The sequence below is a fragment of the Balaenoptera borealis genome, assembly GCF_965194805.1.
Source record: "Balaenoptera borealis genome assembly, chromosome: 12".
Lineage (NCBI taxonomy): Eukaryota > Metazoa > Chordata > Mammalia > Artiodactyla > Balaenopteridae > Balaenoptera > Balaenoptera borealis.
The window spans coordinates 24,117,235-24,141,770 of NC_138869.1; the positions used below are offsets into that span (position 1 = coordinate 24,117,235).

The window sequence follows — 24,536 nt, forward strand, 5'->3', positions numbered from 1 at the left end:
TTAAAATACAGATCTTTTTATTCTTAATGTAACTAAACACCTATTTTCATGCTAAATCTAGATGCTAGTAGAGATAAGCAGTCAGATATAAAGGTTTAGTTAAGAAATAATGGGAGAACAATCTTCAACGGGAGATTGTTTTATTGACAAAGTATTTTTTTCTGTGTGAATTAGATCATTTAAAAATATTCCGCTTCAAATGTCCAGTGCAAGGGCATCATCTGAGAATCAATGTCCTAAATATTCACCACTGGGTATTTCTCACCTAAAAAGAGAGAGCCTCTATTTTATCAGAATAGATGCCCCTGTAGGTAGTGGTTGTGTCAGGCTTCCTCTGTGTCTCCTCTTTTCTTTCCATTCCTCTTTGGGAGGTTCCAGTCTGTTGGGTGTTTTGCTCTCACTGCTCATCTGTTCTTGCTCTCTTTTTATTTCCTTTTTTCATTCAATTAATCCTTCTCTAATTGCCATCCATAGAACAGTGTCTGAGTATGTTTTCAATTATATGTTACATTTGGTGAACAATTTGTTATTCCTTGCTCTCAATTCAAAAAGTAGAGCAATGGACTGCTTCTGTATTTCTGTTATTAAGATAAGAAAGGAGGGCAATCAGGAAGGAAGAAAGGCTGGAAGGAAGGAAGGAGGCAGTGAGGAAGAAAAAAAGAGAGAGAGGAGGAGGGAAGGAGGGAGTATGTGGACAAGAAGAAGATACAAAAATAGGCAGAAAGAAGAGAAACATCTTTATCTCTATGCTTTTTGGTGTACAACAGAAACTAACACAGTATTGTGAAGAATTATACTCCATTGAAGATCTATTAAAATAGATAAGTAAATAAATAAAGTAGTCCTGGTTTAATTTTTCTTTTGATGCTTCAGTGGCCTTGATGGAAAAGAGCTACCACAACTCTAGTTGAAGTGGTCTAAATATTCTGTTTTCAATTCTAAGAAATGAAATTTTTCTCAGCTTTACTGGGGTATAACTGACAAATAAAATTGTAATATATTTAAGGTGTATAATATGATGGTCTGATATACGTATATATAGTGAAAGAATTCTCTAGGATATGGAAATGTTGACTAAGATATTGAACCACATATTCAGAGAAAGGCTATCGTAAGGGGACGAGATCCTCATTTTTCAAAGTTGAGATAACTTAAAAATTCAAATCTGATACATTAAGAAGGAGTGTGAAAGCAAATAACTACTAACGTCATCAGGCTAGGCTGACCTAATCTTTTGACCAGTTTCTAAAGCTACAGCTACCCTTTCAAGAAAATACATCTTTAAAGGTGTTCTCAAGTACACATGGCCTGAGCACAGATCTAGAATCCTAGAGTGGGCAGGGACTTTAGGAACAGCCTAATCCCTTATCACAGACGAAGTCTGAAGTCCAGGGACATCCGAAGACTTGACTATTGTGTTATAGTTTAGTACTGGGAAAAGGCAACCTATGAAAAATCAATATATTCAAAACTACTCAATTCAAAAGCACTTAAAAATGGGTGCATTTCATTTATTGCAAATTGGATCTCATTAAAGTTGGTTAGAAGTCAATGTATTCACCTTTTTACTCACAGGTGTATCATGTCTCTGGATTAGTCAGCATGATATTCATTATCCCTTCATTCAACATTATCTAATATCTACTAGGGACTGTCATAGGTACTGGGAGAAAATGATGAGCAAAAGCAGACATGCTGCCTGTCTGCATGGAGCTTACAGGCTGTTGAGAAACAGGCATTAATCAAAGAATGACACCAATAAATACATAATTCAAGTATGCAGACAACTGCTACCAAGGAAGGTACCGTGTGTCCCAGTACCGTGCAGTAGAGGCTTTCATCCTAGTCACAGAGGTCAGGGTCTCTTCCTTAGAGAAGGGACCACTAACTTTAAATCTGAAGACATACTGAAACTGGGACAGGGTGGGGCAAGGGAGTGAGGAAACATGTCCATGGGAAAAACATGTTTAAAGACCCTATGTTGGTAGAAAGAGGTACTTTCAAAAGTCAGAAAGATAATGAGGGAGGAACCCAGAGAGCAAGGGGGAACATGGTGGAAGAAATTGCCTGAACTCAGTTAAGAAAAAACCAAGTTGGGACTTCCCTGGTGGCGCAGTGGTTAAGAATCTGCCTGCCAATGCAAGGGACACAGGTTCGAGCCCTGGTCCAGGAAGATCCCACGTGCTGCGGAGCAACTAAGCCCATGCACCACAACTACTGAGCCTGTGCTCTAGAGCCCGTGAGCCACAACTACTGAGCCCATGTGCCACAACTACTGAAGCCCGTGTGCCCTAGAGCCCATGCTCCGCGACAAGAGTAGCCAGCGCAGTGAGAAGCCCATGCACCGCAACGAAGAGTAGGCCTCGCTCACCACAACTAAAGAAAGCCCGCACGCAGCAACAAAGACCCAACGCAGCCAAAAATAAATAAATAAATTTAAAAATAACAAAAAGAACCTTCTTTTAAAAAAAAAGAAAAGATCAAGTTAAGCAAGGTTGCGTTGATGCCACAGAACCGTAGAGATCAAAGAACCCCAAATGCCATTATTTCCATTTGGCATATTTACCTAAAGTAATTAAATGATGGAATTAATTCATTGAATGTTTCTATCAATGATGCTAAAGAAAACAACAAACTGATTTGACAAATTTTGAGTAAGTCCCTTTCAGTTCGTATGGTGGCAAACAAGCACTCTATTTAAAGGAATATTCCTCTCAGCAGTTGTTTGATTGGTTTAACTACTTATTTGAAAAACATTCTGGTCTGACTGAAACGGTAAACTTTAACTGACTGTATTTTCCACCTAAATGGAATACCCATCAGCACTGATCACTGGAGGAGCTGTACTTTATCATACAGCTAGTCAAGTCAATGATGTTGAAAAAAGAAAACCAGCAATACTGGTCTATGGGTCATATTTAGGCCAAAATTTGGGATTAAAATGTTTACTTTTAAAGCAAAGGATCTTTGAAAGCAGCCTGTTGAAAGGCTTTTTGTTGAGGTTCAGAAGCCCCCGTCTGGGACATCAATGTGAGCTGAGAAAAGCAAAGCCTGGGGGCAGTATTGCTCAGGGGTTAAGAATTCAAATTCTGGAAGTTCAGAGATCTGGTCCTACATCTGATTAGACCATCCTCCAGCTCTGTGACCTTGGTCAATACACTTAATCCCTTAATTTTCTAATCTGGATATTGAGGATAACGATAATTTCATCGTGGGTTGCTTGAAAGACAATAAGTACGTTATCCAATGCAAAGATTGACGCTCAAATCTTAACCATTATTCCTAGGCAATAGTAAGTAGCTTTTCATAGTTACCAAAGACTACAACATCAGGCTCCTTGGCATATCTAACAAAACTGTCAATTTCAACATCCAATGAGGTTGCAATCTGTGTGGATATGACCTCAAAAGTCAGAATGAGACATCTGTGCAACTGTTTGTGATCATCAACTACCTGGGTCAAAATCCATGGAGGCAAAACATCCCATCTCTTCTAGGATGTGGACGCTCCCTTACACAGCTCTCTGAAAGCTGGCAGGCTCTCCAGGCAGGTGGGGATACTCCAGGTCTAATCTACGATAAGACTGTTTTAATGAAACTGAGCGTGTATCATAGATCAGTGTCTTGTATTTTTCCACTCTAGGCCACTTTTTGAACAAGATGTTTTATTTTCATGGTAATTTAATCATTAAATGTTATTAAGTAGGGGTTATAAAAAAGCAATTGTTTCTCAGAACCTTGAAATTCAGGAATCTCTTTTGAGTTGCCCCTGATTCCCCTTTTGGTTGTGACCTTGGGATTAGTTATTTAGCTATTCTATACTCTCTTTTTATACAAAATGAGAAAAATGCCACTTTTACGAGCAGGCTGTAAATTCCTAACTAACGCTTAAAGCACACTTTAGTTCCCTTCATCTGAGAAAATTAAAGTAAATGAAAATATTTCATTATTAATAATCTAATTCTCTTTGAATCTTTGATTAATACCATTTTAATATATGAGATTTTCAAAATTGGGTCATATTCTTATAAATTTTTGAAGGTGGAAGCTATATACAAATAGATAAATTTGAGTTAAAACTAATTCTTCTAAGAAGATTTAATATGGACATAATACCCCGTGAATTAAGCATAAAATAGCAGATTCAGGGATAGCCTCTTACAGAAACCAGTAGTGTATTGCTACTTTAAGTATTTTACTTTCATTAGTGGTGAGATAACCACTTTTACAATTTTGAATTTTTTGATAATATAAAACATCACACACACTCTGGTGAATTTTTTTTTTTTTTTTAAATAAATTGAGGTTGTGTCAGAGGCCTAACATACCTGGTGCAAATGGTACACTTAGAATGTCATTTTGGATTGGCAAAGTTTTCTTTTTCCCCTACGTCGCTAACTCAAGTGTACTGCGAAGTATTTCTCACCACTACATCCTTCCTCATAATACTCTGTTAAAAATACAATGATTTAATATGAATGGATATTTCCAGGGAATCTTAAGGAATACTGACATTTCAGTTAGAGCTCATTTGGTTAGTTCAAACTTTCTTAACATCCTTCTATGGCATGTGTAAATCTACTAAAATGTAGGGCACATTCCAAAGGAAGGGTTTGAAAGTGTTAAAGGAAAGTGTCAAATATGTTATAAAGTCCTACCATTGAACTCTGCATTACCCTTTCCCTTTCATATTTAACATGCACGCAGCTGCTCATGCCATGTAATCAACTGATTGTTACACAAGCATTTTCTAAAGCTATGACAATCTCAGATTTATGAGGTCAAGAAGTGCAGACTTAATCCATTCAATAGCTGCAATTTATCGTCTGATTATAATTGTATACACAAACACAGTAATGATTTAGATGACATAGTGTAAAGATGAAATCCGTTTATTTTAAAAGGGTTTCTAACCTTTAAAATATGTTGCCATGAACACCTTGCAATGTCTGCTTTTAACAACACAATTATTATTGTTTTATTGATCAGGGTTTTATTACGGATTTGACACTTATATTTCATGCTAATCGAAAAAGGTGTAATTTTTCTGAACAATTTTAACAAGAATATGACTGTAATTAATTATATCACTATTATGTTTTCAGTGTCTAGAAAGAAGTGCTTAATTTATCACAGATGTCTCCTACAGCATATGGAAACCTCTTTTAAAAAGACAGGGTGCGTGCTCCTTCCAGAGATGATAGGATATGACATAGGCACTATATTTATAGATTTCTGCTGCCATGCTGACCTGATTTTATAGTGACAGCTCTCCTGGAATGGGATTGTACATTAGCAACTCACATAGCCTGGGTGGCACCCAATATTACCATCGTTTGGTCTTATAACACTAATTAGTGGTCATTCCCTAATGCTTTCATAGATCAAGAAAACAACCTGCAGACAAAGGCCAAAGTGGTGTTGAATAACACCAGCCGTATATACTTCGGATATTTTTTTTCCCCTGTTTGCTCGTTGTAACAAATGATGAAAGGCCGTTACCAACTTGCTCGGCTATATATGGCAGTTTTGTTCACTTAATATTTACTGTTATACATCAGTGGTTATAAGCTATACCTACAACACACACACACAATAACAAGTATGTATGTAGTATTTATATTGATCTTTAGTTTATTGTTAATGATCTTATCACTTTTCTAAAATATCATGGCTCTATTATATAAGAGAATTAGAACCCTTATACATAGCAGTAAAATTTATGTTTCAAATAAAATTTAAAAAATAATTAGTATCCCATGCTAATAAAGCCAAGCTTTTCCTTGTTCAATTTTTATATGTTGTTCAATAACAACCTTATTAAATCACATAAATTTACATTTCAGTTTCCATATTACCTACATATATGAATTACATTTCATTATATACTGCTGTCCAGTATTTGTACCATTACACAGAGTTTCTATTACATGAATCTATAAATTCTAATTAATACATATAATTTGGTACATTTAATATTGAGATACACAGTTTTGCATTTTCTAAAAATGCTCAAAATTGTTATATATCATAAGGTTTGATCTATAGCTATACCTTTTTCCTAAATTTTCAGCATGATGCTGATTATTTTAGTTTATTAGAAAACATTTGATTTAAAAACCTAAATGGGAAGGCATTAAATATTAAAATAATTTATAAATATGAAATTCTATACCTAACATTATGTAGAATGGATGAAAAAGTATATAATATATTATAAGATGGCAAATGAAGTAAAATCAATAGTTGAATTGGTAGCATGTTCTAACTGTAATTAAACAGTCATGCTCACTTGCTTTTCTGCCACACTGTTTTAAATAGCACAATCCCAACGGAAAAACACAGGCTAAGAGTTTTTCTTCCTTCTTTGAAAGAGCTGAATCAATATTATTATAGTCAATATATCTTTATCTTTAATAGAATGGTGAGGGGCAAACATCACAAATAACAATAAGTATTTCCTAGTAATTAAAATTTAAAAAGACAAATTATGTGTGTTCCTTCCAAATGTCACCTTAACATTAATAGATTTTTTTACTTCTGCTTTTATGTGAACAGTCCCTATCTGAGTGTTTTCATCACCAAAACTGCAGTTTTAGTGCTCGGCCTGGCTGTACTTGAAACTTTATTTTCCGTTTCATCATTACCCTTCTAGTTTTAAGCCTGCTGTGCTTGCTGTTAGTGAACTTTGAAACCATTAGAAATACACTGCAGCGGTAGTAGAAGGATTTGTGAAATGCTGATTAACATTCTTATTCATTCAAGAGTATTTATCGGGCACCCACTGTATTCTCGGCACTATTCTAAGCCCTGGCAACACATCAGTGAACAAAACACAGAAAGATCTCTGCCCTTTTAAAGCTTATGTTTTAGAATGGGAAAGATGGGCAATTAACATAGAGTGAAAACTACAGAGTAGGTGAGGAAGTGAAGGTGATATGGGCAAAGAAAAGGGAACGAACGGGGGGGGGGGGCGGGGGGAGCGTGTGGAGGTTGAAATTTTAAATACTGTAGTCTGGATAGGGATTATTAAGAAGGTGTCATCTGAAGGAAGCGCTCAAGGAGGGGAGGGAGGGAGCCCTTCAATAGCTGCAGGGTGATGGTCCAAGCAGAGGAAGCAGTGCACAGAAAATATGGGAGCGTTCTGATAGGTAGAAGGGTCAGAAAACGCTGAGGCTGGAGCCGAGGTGAGAGGTGGGCGTAGGGGAGAGAGGACTGGGAGATACGGGTCCAGGACAGAGAGGTAAGAAGGACACAGAGCCACGTGAGCGAAGGTCACTGGCTTTCTACTCTGAGCAAGATGGCGGGCTATGGCAGGCTGTCCAGCAGGAAGGAGCCTGAAGTCATCTAATTCACATTTTAAGAGGACTGTTCAAAGGGGCTGTCTTGAGAGTAGGCTGTCAGGAGATATGCATGGAGAGGGGAGAGGACGGCAGGAATCCGCTGAGGGAAGGGAGACTCGAATCCAGGTATAAGCAGTAACAGTGTGATGGAAACACAGCATAGGCTTAATTTAATACCATTCCTAATTGTTTACACCTATCTAAATGCCTTTCCTAGGCAAAGCTAGTTAGAAATCAGAAACTACTTAGGGGCACACTTCCATTTTCAGATCTTAAGATCAAATGCAAGAGACAGGACTTTCTTAAAAAGCATAATTTATGCAAGATTCTTATAGGTTCCTTTCTCTCGCTCCTAGCCAAAATAATTGTTTCCATATTATTCTTGTTTTATTATTTGTAAGTGATACAACAATATAGAGAATTATTGATTAAATATAGTCTTATCTCGGAACTTCCATATTAACTGATTATCTCAGCAGATCTATGGGCTACCAATTACCTTCATAACCGTTCACTATTTCCTCCATTAAAGATTTGAGTACATACTATCACCCAAGCATTGTGCTTGGCAGTTAGGTGTTAAACAACAACTTTCATCCTAGTTCACCTAAGATGATCTCTTAGAACCTTTATTTGTAGCAAGAACTCTTGTAATTCCACACAAAGCATTTCTTAGGATTCACACCTTGTAACAGGTTATAACAGCAAACATAGAGTTCCTGCCCTTCGCCTATAGTAAAAGGAAGAAGGACACGCATGTCTCACCATCACACAAAGTAGAGGGATAAATGCCAAGGTGAAGCCATGAGTATAATCCAGAAGCAGCACAGTGGCAGGTTTTAAAGAATGAGGAGGACTCAGGAAGCAAAGATGAGACAGGGATAACTTTCTCTTTCCCTCTCCCATGAGGTAGGAGTGGTGAGAGATATGTGCTGAATCATACACACCTCTCTTCTCTCCTTTTCTACCTTGTGACAATTTCTGCTATTTTAGGTTTAGACTGTTTGGGAAATAGCTTCTTCATGACTGGAACTAAATACATCAATTCCACTATAATGCAACATAGGCGCTGCATTATAAAAATTATCACATTATGCAAATTCACACAATAAAGACCCCAAGGCTTATGAGAAAAATGGGGTCGGGGTGCAGCACTCAAAAACAGTGACACATAAAAATAAAAAATTTTAAAAGGAACCTAATAAAAGCAGTGGCATAATTTTACACATTTAATAAATACAGAAATATGACAATAAATATGGCACTTTACAATAGATACGAACTAAAGTTTGCTCTTAGAAGTGGGTGTTAGAAGGGTTCAGCTTGTAAGTTATTGTGAGCGGTAGAAACAGGGTTATCTGGAATTGAAACAGGGTTATCCAGATGTGAATGGGTGTGTATAACACATGCTGAACTGAAGTAGATGGCTTAAGGTATGTTTGCATGTGCATTCTGTATATACCTGTGGGACTGGGTTTAGCTAGGTGCATTTCCTGCATTTATCAAGCGTTTCTTGCAGACAAAAGCACACATATGCAAGTGCGAAATTCACGTTGTGCTCAAATGTTCCCCAACATATCATTTGTGTTGTAACAAATCACATTTTCAAAGCAAGCATTATAGCAGAACTTCCGTAGTTTGCATTGGCTCTGCACTTAAGATTTAAATAAGACTTACTCAGACAACTGGTTGTCAAAGGGCTTGAATCGACACCTTCAGGGCTGATGCAGTCTCCCTAGAAGGCTTTTTTGAGGGACAGTACCTTTGATTGATTAGAAAATAGTGCCCCTACCTCCGGGGGTGCTGCCTGCTGAGTGCAGGGCCAGCTGGCTAGATTTCCTGTCGACCTGCTTTCTCAGGCAGGCTGATATTATCTAAACTAAGGTGAACTCTGAGGGGTTTATAAGCCAAAAATTCACTGATTGCTTTGCCAGAGATTCTATGGTTTAATGTCCATGTTCTGTTTCTTTTCCCTTGTTACAGTTGTTTGTTAGCGTGGCTTATGAAAGAATTCATTCTGAGTAATTTTTAACGGCTCCAAAGTGCTGCTGTTAAAAAGTCCTAAATTATTTCCTACTATTTTACCGGCTAATGATGAAAGAGAATCCCATTACAAAGAGCCCAGATAGGACACAAAAAGCAAAAACCATAAAAAAAAAATGAATGAGATTTTATCAAAAATAAAAGTTCTGCTCATCAAAAGATAGCTTAATTGAAAATTGATTAATATACAAACTATCACATCAACAGGCTCAAGAAGAATAATCATATGATATCAGTAGATGCAGAAAAACGTGACAAAATCCAATATCCATTCATGATAAAAACTCTCAGTAAACTAAGAATACAGGTAACTTCCTCAACTTGGTAAAGATCATGTGCAAAATACCAACAGTTGACACAGTTCTTAGCGGTAAGAAACTAAATACTTTTCAGCTAAGATGAGGAACAAAGATATCACCTCTCACCACTTCTTTCAACAGCATACTGTAAGTCCCAACTAATGCAGTAATGTAAGAAAAAGAGAAGAAAAAAATAAAACTGTCTCTGTTCACAGATAACATGGTTGTCTATCGTCTAAGTAGAAAATCTTAATCTGGAACTAAGCAAGGTTGCAGGATACAAGGTTACCATGCAAAAATCAATTGTTCTTTTATATACTAGCAACTGGAATTTGAAATTGAAAACGTAATACCACTTACATTAGCATCCCAAAAAAAGACATACGCAGGTATAAATCTAACATAATATGTACAAGATCTTCATGAGGAAAACTGCAAAGCTTTGATGAAAGAAATCAAAACAAATGAAGAGCTAAATAAATGAAGAATATTTCATGTCATGGATAGGCAGACCCAATATTACCAAGATCCCAGTCTTTTCAACTTGATCTATAGATTCAATGCGATCTTAATCCAAACCCTAGGAAATTATTTTGCGGCTATCTACAAACTGGTTCTAAAAGGAAAAGGAAAAGACCCAGAATAGCCAACATGATATTGAAAGAGAAGAATAAAGTTGGAGGACTGACACTACCAGACTTTAAGACTTAATATCAAGCCACAGTCAACAAGACATTGCCATACTGGTGAAAGAACAGATGAACAGGTCAAGAGAACAGACTGAAGAGGCAAGCAGTAGACCCAAACAAATGGAGTCAACTGATATTTGGCACAGAAGCAAAAGCAATTCAGTGGAAAAAGGCTAGTCTTTTCAACAAATGGTGCTTTTCAACAAACTGGACATCCACATGCCAAAAAAAAAATCTAGATACAGATCTTACACCTTTCACAAAGATTAACCTGATATGGATCATAGACTAAACTGCAAAACTATAAAACTCCTAGAAGATAACACAGGAGAAAAGTCCAGGTGACCTTGGAATTGGTAATAACCTTATAGATATAATACCAAAAGCATGATACATGGAAGAAAAAAAACTGATAAGTTGGACTTCATTAAAATTAAAAACATCTTCTATGCAAAAGACACAGGTAAGAGAATAAGAAGACAAGCCACAGACATGAAAAAAATCTTTGGAGAGCATACATTGGACAGAAGATTGGTATCAAAACTAGATTAAAAACTCTTAAAACTCAACAACATGAAAAAAAGCAACCCTATTAAAAAATGGGCAAAAGATCTGAACAGACACCTCAACAAAGATGCAAACACAGATGGCAAAGAAGCACAAGATGCTCCACATCATATGTCATCAGAGACTTGCAAATTAAAATAACAAGATGCCACTACATACCTATTATAATGGCTGGAATCCAAAGCACTGACAACACCGAATGCTGGCAAGGATGTGGAGCAAGAGGAATTTTCATTGCTGGTGGGAAAAAAAAAGAGAACAACCAGTTTGGACGACAGCTCAGCAGTTTCTTATGAAACTAAGCATACTCTTACCATATGTTCCAGCAATTTCACTCTTTTGTATTTACCCAAAGGAGTTGAAAACTTATGTCCACACGCAAACCTGCACACAGATGTTTATACCAGCTTTACTCACAACTGAAAGCCATCAAAATGTCCTTCAGTAGATGAATGAATAAACTGGTACATATATACAATGGAATATTACTCAGTGATAAAAAGAAATGAGCTATCAAGTCACAGAAAGACAGAGGAACATAAAATGCATATTGCTAAGGGAAAGAAGCCTATCTGCAAAGGCTACATACTGCATGGTTCCAACTGTAGTACATTCTAAGCAAGGCCAAACTATGGAGACAGTAAAAAGATCAGTGGTTGCCAGGGATTTGAGGTCAGGGAGGGATGAACTCAGTACTCCCTCCTCAGCATCAGTTCCGTTTTCTGTGCTTTCAGTTACCTGCAGTCAGTTGTGGTATGAAAATGGAAAATTCCAGAAACAATGAACTCTTAAGTTTTAAATTGCACACCATTCTGAGCAGCGTGATGAAATCTTGGGTTGTGCACTCCCTCCTGCCCGGCATCTCCAACCATAACATCACCTGCTCCGGACATCCAACCACTGACAACATCATGGCTGGATGATCCAGGGTCACCCAAAGGAGCTGATACTCCTTCTGACATGTTGTGAGCAGGTCAACAATAGCCTAACGCTATGTCACAATGCCTTTAGCATTCACTTGTTTTCATCTCATCATGTGGGCATTATATCATCTCACATCATCACAAGAAGAAAGGTGAGTACAGTATAATAAGGTATTTTGAGAGAGAGACCACAGTCACATAACTTTTATTACAGTGTAATATTATGAACGTTCTATTTTATTATTCATTACTGTTATCTCTGACTGTGCCTTTTTTTTCCACTTTCTCACTTCGTCCCAGCTTACCCTTCCCCCTCCCCATGTCCTCAAGTCCATTCTCTACCTCTGCATCTTTATTACTGTCCTGCCCCTAGGTTCTTCAGAACCATTTTTTTGTTTTTTTAGATTCCATATATATGTGTTAGCATACGGTATTTGTGTTTCTCTTTCTGACTTACTTCACTCTGTATGACAGACTCTAGGTCCATCCACCTCACTACAAATAACTCAATTTCGTTTCTTTTTATGGCTGAGTAATATTCCACTGTGTATATTTGCCACATCTTCTTTATCCATTCATCTGTCGATGGACACTTAGGTTGCTTCCATGTCTTGGCTATTGTAAATAGTGCCGCAATGAACGTTGTGGTACGTGACTCTTTTTGAATTACGGTTTTCTCAGGGTATATGACCAGTAGTGGGATTGCTTAATTTATAAATCAAACTTTATCATAGGTATTTATGTACATTAAAATTATAGTATACATATATATGGGGTTTGGTACTATCCACAGTTTAAGGCCTCCACTAGGGGTCTTGGAACATACCCCCTATGGATAAGGAGTACTACTGTAGATGGGGCACAGAGGATTTTTAAGGCAGTGAAAGTGTTCTCTATACTGCAATGATGGATACATGTAATTACTCATTTGTCAAAACCCAAAGAGTGTACAACACAAAGAGTGAATGAGCTCTAATGTAGACTACTACACTTTGGTTTACAATAATGTATCAATATTGGGTCAGCAATTGTAACAATTGTACCACACTAATCCAAGATAGTAATAAAAGAGGAAACTGTATTTGAGAGGCTGAGGGGTTATATGGGAACTCTTTGTTCTTTCTACTCAATTTTTCTGTAAATTAAAACTGCTGTAAAAAAATAAAGGTTATTAATCAAAAAAGAGAAAGCTTAAGAAAAATGAGTAAACAAGCTACATATTATATATACACACACACACCACATATTTCTTTGTTAAATATTTGACAATTCTTGTAAATATATATATTCACAGTACATTATACATGTATATATATGCCTCAATATATTTTCTTTTATGAGTTATCTGTTAACATTTTTTTGTTTATTAGGTTATTCCTCATTTATTGTTAATGTTTAGGAGTTCTTTCTATATCCAGATATAATTCCTTTGTCAAATATACGTACTGTGAATATATATATGCACATACACGTGAATTCATATATGTATATATGTGTAAGTATATATACATGTATATGTGAATTCATATATATATAAAATATATGTGAACATATATATATTCATACTACATAGATTTGACAAAGGAATTGTATCCAGATATATAAAGAACTCCTAAAGATCAACAATAAAAGAAAAATATCCTGAAGACAATTAGCAAAAAAAGCTTCGATACCTCATTAAAATATATATATTAAGGGACAATAGGTATATGAAAAACTCCACAATGAGCTAACACTTCATATCCGCTAGACAGGCTAAAATTAAAAGGACTGACAAAACCACCTGTTAACGATATGGAACAAATGGAACCTTCAGACATTAATGGTAGGGATGTAAAACGATACAACCTCACTGACACAGTATTTGGCTTTTTCTTATAAATAGTCTCACCCCATGGCCACCATGACCAAGTAATTCTATCCATTAGTATTCATACAAAAGAAGTAAAAACCTATGTTCACAAAGACTTACATCTGAATCTTCTTAGCAGCATTATTCATAAGAGTGGAAAAGTGGAATACATTGTGGTATATCTATACAATATATAAGCACTCAGCAATAAAGGATGAATGAACTAATTATATATGCAAAAATATGCAAAAAAATCAAAAACATTCTGTTAAGCAAAAGAAGCCAGAACCTAAAGAACACATATTGTGTGATCCATTTTTGTGAAATCTAAAAACAAGTAAAACTAATCCATTGTGATAAAAATTGGATAAAATAGTTGCAAGGGAAATTGCCTGGAAAGGGGCATTAGGTAAGTTTTTGGGAAATATTCTGTCTTGTTTGAGGTGATCATTGTATGGGTGTATACAATTGTCAGAACTCACTGAACATTCAAGACCTATGTACTTTACATTATGTTAATTACAGCTAAATATAAATGCCCAGATGCCAGCACAATAAAATATACACACATGAATTAAAATGTTTCCTACTATAGAATTTGGGCAGACCCTGTTCCCAAGCTAATCATTTTGGAGACAGATTGAAATATTTTATTATATTCTTATTACTCTCAGCAATTCTTATCCTGAGAGAGTTTCATTCTACACTAAACCAGCAAAAATGAATGTCTCACAAGAGAATCACGTAATGCTCCTAAGTGTGAGACACGAAGGTATGTTTTACCTAATGAGGTGTCTCAGAATTTTGTTTCACCCGAGACAAACTGATGAACTTTTGTAACTACCGATGCCGTATTTCTGAACAACATCACCACCTTAACATGTGAAACTCAAAGCTCATAAGAATCAACACTTTAGTGAGAGCTTTCTTTCACTGAAGAGGGACACTTCTTCAAAATTTAAAGCATTTTGAGCTTTTCTGAGGACTGCATCTATTTTTTAAGTGTTTCTTTGTTCTTCTCATTTGAGCTTTTTCAGTGAGTTTCTGCTCTTTTCAATGAATATCTCAATAGGTTGTCCAAACTATTCTCTAAGAAACCAGGAACTCAAAGAAAAATTCAGTGATCACCCATCCACGTCCAATCACCAAACAGTGGAAATGTATTTAATTTCTCAAGTGAAAAAAAAAATGGAATGAGGGCCCAGGTATTGAATTAAATGAAGTACCCTCTTTGTTCTAAACCCTGGTAGAATTATCTCAAAACTAAAATGGAAAGATAAAAAAAGATTGAGTAGAAATTATAACCATATTGTGATGAGGCACAAATGCAAAACCATATCCAAAGTATTTATCAACCAAATCCTTGATGAATCTGATGAGGTGAAGGATACTTTAAAACCTGACTTTGTCTGAATTTGTGCCTAGGAGATAGCCACAGGTGCTGCTATGAACAATAAAAAATAATGGTCTTTAATGAGTCCAAGGTTAGAAGCTTACAGTTTAGGACTTGGGTTGTTCCTTTGGTTTCATCAACTCAAGGGTTCCAGTTATGATGTTTTGCACACTCTTTGCCTGGCTAAGACAAAAACTAATGGCTAAGAACCATTCAGGTCTCAACCTCAACATCTCTTTTTCTAAGAAACCTTTCCTAACTGCTCCCCCAGCTCTTTCTACTAGGTTAATCTCAAGTCACATGCTCTTATAACAACTTGGAATTTGCAATCAAACATATTAGGATTTTTATATAACTAGTGTTGTGATGATTCATTTACTGTGTCTCCACCACTTACTATCTTCAAAGATCCATCAGGATAGGGATCATGCTTATCTTGTTCATCACTGTAGCTCCAATCTCTTTGTTGAATGAATGAATCATCACAATAAGACGGGAGGATGACATATAAAAGCCTTCACAAGAGCCTATACTAGGTGACCTATATCAGGTATCAAAGAAAGAAGAGAGAAATCCCAGTTATAGCCTATAACATCCTCACTGGTGATATCCATTAGATTTCAAGCTCAATTTTTTGCACATAGATACCCAACTGTTTCAGTATCATTTGTTAAAAGCACTTTCTACTATATTACCTTTGTACCTTTGTCAAAAGTCAGTGGTTTATCTATACGTGGGTTTATTTCTGGATTTTATTCTTTCCACTGATTTATCTGGGTTGAAGACAATTCTACACCATTTTGATCACTGATTCTTGAAACCAGGTAGTTTTAGTCCCCCAACTTTTTCTTCTTTAAAATTTTTTGGCTATTCTAGGCCCTTTGCATTTCCATATGAAGTTCAGAATCAGTTGTCAATCTCCACACAAGCCTGCTGGTATTTTGATTAGATTGCATACCATCTATAGATCAATCTGGGGAGAAGCAACCTTGATTACATTGAGTCTTCTGACCCATAAGCAAAGTATATACCTCCATTCCTTTAGATTTTCATTAGTTTCTCTCAGCAATATTTTACAGCATTCAATGTCATGGTTTCTCACATATTATGTCAGATTTACCCCTCAGTAATTCATACATTTTTACACTATTTTAAATAGTATAAAATTCTTATTCTAAATTTTGTTTCCTGATTGTTGGTTGCAAGTCTATGGAAACACATTTATTTTAAATATTGATATTATATCCTTCAACCTTGGAAAAAAAGGATTCTACATTGATTGAAAAAGATATCCTTGAAGTTACCAATGAAGTCAAGACATCTACAAATGTCAGGACTTTACAATTTGTGTGAATAATGGAGATTGTTGATACATTTTTATGAGGATAGTTTCTGGGTGTTACTATACTTGTATCACTAGAACATTCTGTTCAGTGCTTTTGCGTGAGAAAATATGGAAGAAATACACATTGTAAACTTTAAAACTCTATACAAATACCATCTAGTACACACTACTAACAAATCACATTTGAACAAATGAATGAATAGATGAGGAGTACAACAATGAATGCTTGGAAGATCAACTCTGAATACAGAAAATTTTGAACTGTCTGCCACCACTGATTTTAGAATATGCTATGCCATCTTAGTGGAAACTCAGATGTTAGAAGACTTTCCTTACGCATCTCTTCAGTCTGATCACATTTTATGATTAGCAATATGTGTCACATGATTTGTCTTTGTCTTAAACTATATGGAGATTGAGAAGCCAGTGGAGTAACTTTTTGAAGAATTTATGATATTCATCAACTATTAGTATATTTATCATAGATACCTTTTAAGCAAAAGTTAAAGCTTTATTCCATAATTACCTTGGACAAGCTGAATATAATCTATTTGGGAAATTCTGAATGTGTAGGTGATCTGGATGTGAGATCAGTTGCTCAACGAATCATGAGCATTCTTCTGTGTGATCCAGTTAGTTAGGCAGGTTTAATTTTCTTCTGCATAGTTTCACACTCATCCTTTCTGCACTTAAGGTCTCAAAAGATGCCAAGAATCCAAAATAGACCTGTGTTCTTCAGGGCATACAAGTAACTCCACTATCTTAGGAAAACGTTAGTCTGGGAATGGCCAAAAGCTCTGTCTACTGACATGGAAGTGATGCTGATATTTAAAAAACTATTAGTGGGAGAGGAATTTAGACCATATCCTTTGTCACACTTATTAGAAGAAAGAGAAGGAGGGGGAGGAGAGGGAGGGGAAAACGGGAGGGGATGAAAACAAAATCCTTGCCTTTCCATGTTAAGTATCTAAGTTTAACAGCCTCAGAATCCTCAACCCAGGAATCCTTGCAGATTATGAAGAGAGGCTTTCTTGATCAGGGTAGGTCACCTCCTCAAAATGATTTAGTTTGCAGTTCCTCTTCAAATCTCTGCTTAGTTATCATAGTGGTTGTGTGCAATATACTATTGTTTCTAATAAAAGATATGCTCTGTTGAGTTAAAGCAATTTGGGGACAGGAACCTCATCCAAGCTGTCAGATTAGGTCTCTTCACTGTCAGACAAATGGTTAGGATCAAAAGGACTCAGCCTTGAGAAACAGCCTGTTGGATGACAGAGGACAACAGGCTTGCCACGTTTCTTAATATTTGTCATGTTGTTCCATGTTCAATACAAGGACCCAATCCTACTGAATTACTGAGTGATTTATAAAGGCTTAAGCAAGCAGTTGCCAAACAAGAAAATATTCTAGATGCTACATTTCTAAACCTTTCCTTCCAATCAATATTGCTTCTGCTAGGGCTTCCCTGGTGGTGCAGCGGTTGAGAATCCGCCTGCCAATGCAGGGGACACGGGTTCGAGCCCTGGTCTGGGAAGATCCCACATGCCGCGGAGCAACTAGGCCTGTGAGCCACAATTGCTGAGCCTGCGCGTCTGGAGCCTGTGCTCCGCAACAAGAGAGGCCGCGATAGTGAGAGGCCCGCGCACCGCGATGAAGAGTGGCCCCCGCTTGCCACAACTGGAGAAAGCCCTCGCACAGAAATGGAGACCCAACACAGCCATAAATAAATAAATAAATTAATTAAAAAATATATATATATTGCTTCTGCTAATTTTTCAATGAGAACTATAAATTCAGGTCAATGTAGGTTTTTGACAATATCACTGAATTTAAAGAGCCATGGATGCAGATGGTAAAAAGGTAACTTCAAAAATATTTCTCTGTTGAACTTGACCACAGGAGAATTATTAGAATTTTTTTCTTTCAAATAACATACAACTAAATTTTAGAGGTTACTCATCCTGAGTCCTCACACAGGCCTCAAATAAGAAGTAATTCTTATTGGTTTAAAATAATTGCTAAATTAGTGTTCCTAGGTATTTTCATCAATTAATATAGAAAATAGGCAACTCTGAATAGGCCATTAGTCCACTGGTTAACAGAGTATACAAGCAAAATTTCAAGGTGTGACAGGGAACTTCTTGGTTCAATTTCTTTGGTGCTCGTAATAGAGAAAGGTAATAGTGCTAAAAAGTGAGGTTGGAGATCAAGAGGTCCAACATTGTTATTTCACAAATGAAGAAGCTGAGAACCAAAGAAATTAAATGATGTGACCATATTCTCAGTGCTGATTCCAAACAGGGCAGTGATTAGAACACTCATCTCTTGACACATGGTCTAGTGCTTATTAGGTCAATGTGCCTCCTACAAATGTTCCTTGCTCCTCTCCTTCTCCTCCTCCTCTTTCTCCATCTTCCCCTCCTCTTTCTCCTCCTTTTTCTTCTTCAGTCCTTTAGTTCAGTGGTTCTCAAATGAGGGCAATTCTGTCCCTCAGGGGGCAATGTCTGCAGACACTTCAGGTTGTCACAACTGGGAAGGGAGTGCTACTGGCATCCAGTGGGTAGAACCAAGAAATGCTGTTAAACATCCTATAATGTACAGGACAGCCTTCCTGCACACCAACAGCAAAAAAAAAAAAAAAAAAAAAAAAATCAATCTGGAAGATCAAAAATGTCAATAGGACTGAAATTGATAAAGCCTACTCTAGTTACATTCTGCAGTGATTAAAAGTGGGTATTATTTAGATTAGTTCTTTTTTTTTTAGGGTAGAATCTTCTATATTCTTAATGATCTCTTACGTATAACTCCAGTATGGAAATAAAAGCAGTTTTGATTTGAATAGATTTATTTTATGAGCACAGATCCACAATTGTTACATATTATGGAGTCATTCAATGAAAACCCACAGTTACTATGTCAGTGACATCCAGTGCGGGGTGGGGGGCGGCGGTACTTGGTATTTAACATATTTTAGTCTGTTTTTCATTATCATTTGAAAAAATATGTAAAAATGTGTTTAAAAGTGAGATCCAAATCAAACATTTTTAAGATTCCTAAAATGGACCACCTCTTGCTCTGATCTGTTTGCTATAACCTGCAAATAATATAGTCCAAGTACTAAGACCCGATTTTTCAAAAAATATAACACATGACTTTTATGCAAATATAAAATTAACGAGTCAAAAAAGTATTTAATCAATTAATGAGGGAGCCAGTAAAATTACTAAAACTGGTTCAAAGGAGAATTTGAATAACATCAATACACACACACACACACACACACACACACATACATCCAGTCAGAAATGTTGACATGGCAAAACTAGTTACTATTCCATTGGGCAATAAAATGTAACATTTGGGGTCTTTTCTACAGGATGGAAATTAATTGTATATCTACTGGAATAACATTCATCTACTTCATTATGAACAAAAATCACTGCAACTTAACCTCTATTCCAATAGAGGTGTACAGTAACTTAGACACAGACCACCAAAGGTGCATACCCCTATAGGATCCCATAATCCCAGACCAGGAAGGTCTGCTAAACAATGCCCAGTACTCCACTCAAAGACATGCAGTAATCTCTTTTGCCCATTTCCAAGTCACTGACAGTTTTTCCCGGCACAAGTCAGTCCAGAAGCTTCTGTATTATGAAGAACCCTTAGAAGAACTCAGAGTCACTTCCAAGTTTTATTTAAAGATCTCATTCCTCCATTCTACCCCCACCTAACCCTTCTGTTTCTAAGAAGTCCTACACAATTAGGTCCACTGAGCCTATACTTTTTAGACCTCATGTGAGTTAGAGAGGAAAATGTTAATTACTTAATGTAAAAATAAACCAGGAGAACACATTTTTTTTCACTGATTGCCTGACTGTTTTCTGGTACTTACAGCTGAGAGGGAAATTAAATTATCATCACTGATTGGAAGCTCTAGGCTTGTTTTTATTTGGGGAGCAATCTGGAAATGGGAGATGCTATTAGATAGAAAGGTAAAATGTGATCTCCATGTTGAGCACTCTGCATGCCTACCTGCAAGGATGCAGCAGTATTTCTAGAACTGAAATTCTTACAGGTCATAAACCATCTTGGTCCTATTTCTCCATGAAAAGGCAAGGAAAGGGACTATTTTTATAACATTTTATCTGATTAAAAGAGAAACACATTCATTCTAGAAAATTTGTAAAATACAGAAAAGCACAAAGAAAAACACAAAATATATCTGTAATCTCCAGACCCACAGGTAAACACTGCTAATATGAGCATGATATATATCTTTTTTTCTCTTTCTCTCTCTCGGACAACTGACCTCTGTTTCTCTCTCTATTTTTCTGCCTTTTTTATATACACATATCTGTTTATTTAAATAAACTTAATTTTTAGTACCCCTTGTATACATCGTTTTTAGTAACTTGCTTTTTCATGTAATGATATATACTTCCCATATCACTAAAAAATTTTGCAACTCCATTATAAGTATGTGAATTTTATTATAAACATGAATTTCATTAAAATTATATTAACATTATAAAAATTTATAATTGCTTGCTTTTGTGTCAAATTTTAGGATATATGGAAAGAAAATAAAAAGTTTAATTTTAATTATTATTTATATAGGTACTAACAGAAGAAAAAGTACATACTGTATTAATCAAATTTTAAAATCATTTTTGTTTTAAATATTCTGAAATGAATTCTCAGCTTTATTATCATCCTGATTAGTTTTCATAGGTGAATCTGACAGAAATGAAATGAGAAAGCCTTAAGTTTATTAGATAACTTACAGAAATTGTTATGTAAGGTTCACAGTACAATGTGGCTACTGTTTAATTTTCTAAATTCAGATAGTATTATACAATATATTTGTGCCAAATAACTCAAACTGTTCTTTTGTGTTCTTCTAGTACAAATTCCATAATCTCAGAGATTGTTATAAATCAGAGATTACTAAATAATATGTTGTTTAGAATAAAATAGTGATTAATATGAAAAAAGGAAAGCCAGTTATATAATGTGTGATAGTCAATGAAGATAAAAACTATTCTCAGATTCTAAAAACAATATTTGGTGTTGATTATCTCTTTGTTACAGCTAAACCTGAAGTTGTGGGGATTAGGTGTGAGGCAAATGGGAATCAAAGAAGATAATCAAAGAATAACAATCCATATATTTCTCATTTTATTCCTCTGTCCTCCTTTTTAGTATGGGTTTTCCCTCACACAGACTTTATTAAATACACAAGTGCCTCTAATTTTTTTTAACTTTCTCAATTGAATATCATACCTTATCTAACACAATATTTTAAAATTACGGTTTTATAATTTTTAACATACTAAATACAAGGTTCTTAAGTACCTCATACAGACTTTCTCTTTTATGATATTTGCGGGTTGTATTTTTTCAACAGACCAGGCATGAGTCAATTCCATCTACATTTTTACTGGTGTAAAATACTGGCATAATTTATTTTAATCAATGTAGCCCTCAGCCATTTCATGTTCTTAAGGGAAGGGAATGGAAATCTCTAGAGAAGAAGAAAACTGAAAAGTGTGAATCACCTACATTTCTCATTTACCCATGCTAATTAAGACCAAGCATTTGAAAGTTACCATCTGAAGGAAAATTAAGCCAATTAACCCACTGATGAAGATAATTTTCAATATTCTATCAGGAGGCAAAAATCTTCACCAGCCGTTCTTATTTCTACTGTGGAGGTAATTTCCATACTGTCTCTGAGCGTTAAGAACTCAAACGAGTGTCACGCCAGTTCTGGGGGTTCTAATTGCAACTTTTATTTAAATTCTGATTTTCTGCCCCACAGCTTGATTTCTGATTGGCTGGACCTGATTGCTTTCAGACCTGACAAGATTTTATTTGTAGGCCCTTGGAAACTTGCATGGATGAACATTCTCTGAGTTTAGAGGGAAATCCTCCTAAGATCTAGCTTTCCATGTCGACTGGAGCATAAGAACCACTAGAGGTTCTTTAGGAAAGGGATTAATTTGGGAGCATTAATTACCAAATAATTATAGCCTATGTATAAGTTACTCAAGAAGATGTATTTCTAGATCTAAAGCTGTTTCTCAGATGAATATGTTTCTTTTTAATTTCAGCATAGGCAGCATTTCGTCTATTTATCGTTTTTCTTTATGCCTGGAGTCAGCTACCATGGCTAGCATAAAAGACACATTACAGTAAAAATGTCTTTGCTAACCGAAATTGGGCAAGTTACTTTGCCCATTTCTTTGTAAAAATCTTTCCTTTTTGGGGGAAGGGAGATTGAAAGAATTAAATGAGATATAGTTTAAAAACCTGGAGCCTTTTAAATATAAATAAAAGGTGTAATTATTATTTATCTAAATATTTAAACACTTTCAGTTTTCCAGACAACAATGAACTAGCTTGCACAGAATAAAATTAAATTAAATTAAAATTGTTATTTTACATGTGGCCCTGTTCATGTTTTTAAATGATCTGCAGGGCTACTCTAGGCTTTGCGTGTATGGTCCTTGCTCTGGGTTCTCCACACTGGCATACATGTCCGCTTAGTCTTGTTGGGTTCCAGCTTAAATAGTTTTGGAAAAATGTTATTACCCCTGCTCAATGACGACAACAAATCAACAATCTCTATCTAAGTTCCCACAATCTCCTCCTATACATTATTTCTGAAACTAGACCATCTTAAACTGCCCTCAGTGCAAGCAAGAAGAGATAATAATGCTATGAGTCTCTTTGGAAATAGAGGTTGACATTTTAGGGTGAAGTTTTTACACAGCTAAAATCTGATTTTTATTCTTTTAATATTTTTATAATAAACTTTTAAAAATAAAAACTTTAAGCAATTTGACTATAATACTACTACATTAGAGACATTCAAATAGCCTTTAGGAAAACTCTGTTATTCCTAATCAATCACGATCATCTGTCGATGGAAATAACTGAATATTACATTGAATTATATTTACTATTAATGATAAGTTAGGAAATAGTGGTTCTTATTGTACATTGATTTTTGGAAAATCTACACGAAGAGACAGTTGCTCTCTCTACTTTAATCAAAGCAAAATCAAATCATGGACCCACAAGCTACCAGCACACTTCTGAAAATAAATGGTTTTTTCTTCTTAAAAGCATGCAATGAACTCCTTTGAAATTTCTTTGACTTTGTGGTTAGTTTGGAAATGTCTACATGTGTGTCTTTCCTGGTTTGGGCTTCATGAGTTCTCTGACACAGTGGAAACAACTCTGAAAGTACACCAGAAACCACCAGGTATATACAAGGACATGGGAGGCAACTAATCATTCTATTACCATTTTGCTACAAGCCAGTTAGCCTGTACTACCTAGGGCCTAGCCAATGAGTCATAAAATTTGGAGACCTCTCACCAGAAAGTCTCTTCATACAGGGCATATGCCTCGCTTCAGTCTCTTCTGCTTCTCTCTCAAAGAGTTTCTGGAAAACTCTTAGTCCCTTTCTTAACAAGGAGTATGACAATAAACCAAGATAAAAGAAGAAGCTCTATATGTATAATACCATTTTGCAGAGAGTATAATTGTGGTTGGGTTTTCACCTGTTGGGGTATCTGTTTTTATTTCCTACATAACCTATATCCTGCAATTGACTTTCTCAAACCCTTCTTCCCATCAGCACCAGATTGGCAAACACGGAAACATCTAGTCACAGCGCTAACCTGAGAACTGATCAAACAGAAAGGGAACCATCTGGGGGCAATAACTATGTAGTAGAATGAAATTTGGAGATCTTACGTGAGACTTGTTACTTCCATGCATTACCTCATTGACTCAATGAAGAAGGTAAATAGACCAAGGAAAAGAGAGTTCAACTTTTGGGTTTTGAGTTCTATCATAATTTTTTGATATTTAAAAGAAAGAGGATACATTTTACTTGTAACAGTTGACCATGGCGCATGGAAATCAATGAAGTTAGAACACTCCCTCACACCATACACAACAATAAACTCAAAATGGCTTAAAGACTTAAATATAAGACAGGACACCATAAAACTCTTGGAAAAGAACATAGGCAAAATATTCTCTGACATAAATCGTAGCAATGTTT

General features: G+C 35.8%; 1 long non-coding RNA gene across 1 annotated transcript in view; it reads right to left on the reverse strand.

Moving 5' to 3' along the window:
- LOC309607563 overlaps window positions 1–24,536 on the reverse strand; it is a 736,883-nt gene that overhangs the window by 340,823 nt on the left and 371,524 nt on the right. Inside the window, exon 5 of the long non-coding RNA XR_014232447.1 lies at window positions 11,100–11,177. This is a non-coding gene — a long non-coding RNA (uncharacterized lncRNA). The remainder of the gene's footprint in view (window positions 1–11,099; window positions 11,178–24,536) is intronic.